Below are 5260 nucleotides of genomic sequence, written 5' to 3'. Positions count from 1 at the left end.
GAGATCTGCCTTGCGTGTTCTATATGAAGTTGTTTTTTGCTTTTGTTTGTAAACACTGTAGCGATGTGGGATGCTTCTTTCTTTTTGGTGTAGAATAAAAAAAGAAACTTCAATTCTCACAGCTGGGTTTGCAAGTGTCTTTCAAAATGTGCTTAAGGTGCATGCTTAAAATGTAGTTGTCTTTCGTGGAAATTGACGTCTTTGACCTTTTTTTTTATGTGCTTGAACAGTTAATATTTGACTATTTGCTTGAATCTAACAGCCAACTCTGTATTTAACAGAAACACCTCCCATGTTCAAATGAGTAAAGAATGGCTTAATAATTCATGAAATCACTGCATCAAATACATACATGTCTCTTTGAGTTGATGGTTCTTTTGTCAGCTGGTAACTTGATTTTTTTTCTTGTTGAGGTGAAAAATGTCCCATAACAACACCGTATAATAAGTCTAATCTGGCTAGTGACATAAGCTCTTATTGCCATCTGGCGACGGCGCATGAGTCATCACTCAATGCAGCAGTTGTGAAAATGCACCGTTGTCAAGGTACGCTGACTAAGAACAACATGGCTCGTCTGGTAGTCCGGGTAGTCTGGTAGTCAGGGTAGTCTGGTAGTCAGGGAGAAAGGGAAAGAAAGAGCCCAGTCACAGGGGCCAGTTTGTTGAAATGAAGCACATACAAACCTTTACAACGATCTGGCAAATGCTCAGTACATTAGAGTGACTGATGTGCTAGTTTTTTGATTTATAGTCTGGTCTTTTCCCAGCTGTTTAGGGCGACGTGATTTTTTCCCCTCACCATCATAGAGACGTATCTGGCCACCTGTCTCACGCTTGAAGGCAAGACACAGCTGTGCATTAAGATAAAGTGACTTAAACAAAGGACCTCTGTGTGGGATGGGGAAGAACAGTTGTGGTTGATCTACTGATGTTGAATAAGGACAGTCTAGTGTCAGTTTGCGCTTTATAGAAGTGTATGTGTGTGTGTCCTGTCTGTCTGCCTGTGTGAATGCATGCATTTCTGACTCATTCATAATAATTTGCCTCTGCATTATTTCCATCGTGTGTGTAGTGATGCGTGACTCACTCTAAATAATCACTGGTTTTCAGTTATATACCAACCTGCGTGGGAGAATGAATCACTCCATTTCAACGCTTACGGGAACAGCTGAATGTACACATTTTTTATAATGTCCAACCGGCTGATTTCAGCAGAATCGAGTAGAGTTGACAGGATAGTCCATGCGGCTTAGGGGAGAGGTTGTTTAGCGGGTGTTTATTTTAGTTTGATTTAATCTCCTCCGTGGAGACTGGAGATATCACAGCATTTGTTTATTTGACTTCTTCAGTGTGTTCACATGCTGATGAGCGTCATGGCACATGAAGCCAAGTAAAAAAAAAGCTCAGTGTACTCAATGATCACACTTATGTGCCCCACGTATTTGATCCCTGTCTGTTCTCTGTCTCTCTTCTTGTTTAGTCTGGGACCAGACTGGCCCTAGAGTCTGCAGCAGACAGTGTGTAGGCTGGAATGTGGTGTCCTGAAACTTCTCTTTGCTTGTCAGACGCCTGTGGCCCAGTCAGACAAACTGTCTGGCAGACAGTGTTAAATAATATATGGACACAAGCACAATATTTATCACACTGCCACCTAAACTTACTCATTTTCCAGTTGTATCATCCCAAACAATACGATCCACCAGTTTTTATACTGTTGTTCCTTGTGGTAATTATGTTATAATTGAAAGATTATGTTTATGAAAAGATTATGATAAAAAGTATATGATTTAAAAAAAGGATGTTCCATAAAAAAAATTTAATTATCCATGCCAACACAAAATCAAACAAAATTAAAAACCAAATTATGTTTACATCACAACATCTAAAAACTATGTGTACTAATCAGACTAAAACAGACTGAAACTGTAGTATTTTGAATGGCCGTCCAGTGAGTTGAAGTGACATGATGTAGGATCAACGTACTGGGTACCCATTTAATGAAGAGGCTATCAAATCAGTCAAAAGATAAAGAAATGAGCATGCTCCTACCCACGACAACAACGTTGTGAGACATTAGGGGGATTCGACTTCATGTAGCTGCCTGCAGCCATCTTAAAGCGATGGTTCGGAGTAATTTTACCCTAGGGTTCTTTGCACCATGACCCCGAGCCAAACACCCTCCTAGAACCTTTTTTCCCTTGGTCGAGCCCTGGTCGAGTAGCGCCGTCAGAAACGAATGACGTTCTGCAGTCATGATGGAACCAACTTTTATCTCGTAAATTACCCCACTAATAATGCCCTGAATGGTACGAAACTTCTGCAGTAGTACAACTACGACATTTAGTCCAATAACGAGGCATTAGAAAGTTTGTAAGTGCACCAGGAGTTTATTTTAATAAGACTTGCCTGATTATCTGCTACTATACCGCTGCATCGACGTTTCTTCCGTGATTTGGGAAAAGCCTGTAAAAGTCCTTGCAGGAAGCGATTACATCAACGTTTTTTGGTATATCCAGTTTTAAATATTTTTTTTCCGAAGTGTTTACAACTTAGTAATAACTAATAATTGTTGCAAACTGGACTACGAACAAAATATTAGTGCATTCCTGGATCTACATCCTTATGCATGCTTCCTGCCAGGACTTTTACAGGCTTTTCCCAAATCACGGAAGAAACGTCGATGCAGCGGTATAGTAGCAGATAATCAGGCAAGTCTTATTTAAATAAACTCCTGGTGCACTTACAAACTTTCTAATGCCTCGTTATTGGACTAAAGGTCGTAGTTGTACTACTGCAGAAGTTTCGTACCATTCAGGGCATTATTAGTGGGGTAATTTACGAGATAAAAGTTGGTTCCATCACGACTGCAGAACGTCATTAGTTTTTGATAGCGCTACTCGACCAGGGTTCGACCAAGGGAAAAAAGGTTCTGGGAGGGTGTTTGGCTCGGGGTCATGGTGCAAAGGACCCTAGGGTGAAATTACTCCAAACCATCGCTTTAAGATGACTGCATAACGTGATTATTTCTGAGATTCTGAAATGTTTTCAAACCGGAATTGTGCATACTTCATGGTTAAAATCATAGACTGTATATATAGATCTTGAGAGTGTGCCGAGTGATGCGAGCGTTAGTCCAGAGCCCCCTAGCGGCTGGCTGTAGTACAATGTGTAACTCCGCCCATCCCCATGTATTTCAATGGCCAAGTAGCCAACTTTCCGTGTCACTTTTCTCACCTAAAACTATTTTTGTATCAACAACTTTTTATTCGAAAAAATACTTTTCAAGATGCTTCAATACACACAATGTTTCTTTTCTCGCTGAAATTTTTTTTTTTTAATGTTATATTAACAAATCTAAAAAGGGCGTGTTTACACATTATGATTGACAGCTGGCTGGCTGCAGACCATGCATTTTACCAGAGAATGTCTAATAAGGGATTTTACAGTCTATGATGCAGACACGACGCAGACACTACCACGTCATCGCTCACTTATTTTAACGACACCTGATTTCGACTCATAATGTAACCTAAATAAGTGTTGCTGTTATTATCATTAGGCTATATCTTATCACAGTCTGACTAAATACATTGTGTAGTTGTTTGTAAGAGACATCGTTGTTAGTTGTGACAGATTCTTTGTGAAAAAAAGATATGTGCTGTTCTTTCGTAGATGCTAAGTATATTAGCTCATAGCATGCTAAATCATGCTAGCATTAGCCAGTTGATAGGTAAAGTAAAAGGGATCCGAAGTGACGTTAGCCATAGTCATCATCATTTACAGTCCTACTTGTTTCAAATGGTTTAACGTAACCAGTGATTGCCGCCATCATCATTGTAACTTCATTTGAATACAACTAAGTCACTGGAGAAGGCGATGTTAAGTTTCATTAACGTGAACTCTTGCTTAGTTTTGCGAATGGCAAATGCCACCTAGCCTGCTAGGTCGACAACCTCGGTATGCCCATTTATGAATCAGCCCGACACGTTACTTGTGTTTTAGTGAACACATTTTTATACTGATCATGGACGTTAGATGACAAACTAAGGTCTTTCTCAAATGTTCACCGATATCCCTGGGATGTGACTGTTTCTTGGCGTAGGCCTAGTGTTTAATGCAGGCGTTTCATTTATTGATCATTCACTTATGCGGTCTACAACTACCGACCTACCGATCTATTTACAGTCTATGCTACCGACCTACCATCACAGAAGTAGCTCTAACAGAGGTGTCTGTCGTTAACGTTACAAAAAATGCAACGCTGGCAAACTGGCTAGTAGTTAAATTAACATGACAGGTTGATGAGGTCCATGCTTCACATTACGTTAACGTTAACTTGCGTTGCTTTATCAAATCATACCATTGCTTTATCACATCATAGCCTATACTGTACTGACTGTCTAGTGCAGGGGTGTCAAACATGCGGCCCGCTAGATGGTTTAATCCGGCCCAGACTTGTAGAGAATACATTTCTGACGATGTCAAAAAAAAAAAAAAATCTCTAGCCCATTCCTGTGAGGAGTTATGAATTTTCAAAAAAATAACCGAAATGCTCAATTCAGCCGCTAGGCGCGGCCAAAAAACAAAAAAAAAGTTCGGAGTTGACTGGTCCTGTGCTGTCAGTTTGGCTACATTGTCGGGAGAAAAGCAGGCGTTGCGACAAAATTCAGAGACAAAGTGCAGCCTGCAAACGGAGGACAAGATGTTTGGGCATTTTATTGTATTTTGCACCAGGAAGTGTTGTGTTGTAAAACACTAAACTTGGATCATGTTAAAGTGTGGTTGTGCAAACTGTAAATCTAATCAGGTCGCGAGGTCTGACTCACCATCAGTTTGACTGTTTTCTTAGTGATAATGGCATTCTGTCTGGCTTACCATACCACGCTGTAGTACGGTGGTTAAGCCGAGGTGCCGTACTTAGCGTTTCTTTGAACTACGAGAGGAAATTGGACAGTTCTTGGAGAAAAAAGGCAGACCAGTAGCAATTTAAATGCCCGGAATGGGTGCAGGATCTGGCCTTTATGGTGGATAGCCTATTACACAGCACCGCCACCTAGCCTACAAAATAATTTGATCTGATGTAACCTAATCGTATCAGTTGATCGTATTGCTCATGCACTGCTAACTTATGTTTGTTAAATTCATTTTATTTTTCATACATTTGCACATTTAAATTTTTAAGGCAGGATGTTAACTTTCTTCATAGCTCCTACTTGAGTTTAGTGTGGTGAGTTGGTTCAGGTGGTCAGATGTAAAAATGT

The sequence above is a fragment of the Alosa pseudoharengus genome, unplaced genomic scaffold (genome assembly GCF_046254945.1).
Source record: "Alosa pseudoharengus isolate Yale_2024_CS ecotype anadromous, Long Island Sound unplaced genomic scaffold, YU_APseudo_1.1 YU_APseudo_1.1_scf_22, whole genome shotgun sequence".
Classification (NCBI taxonomy): Eukaryota; Metazoa; Chordata; class Actinopteri; order Clupeiformes; family Clupeidae; genus Alosa; species Alosa pseudoharengus.
Note: the sequence above shows the minus strand (reverse complement) of the source record.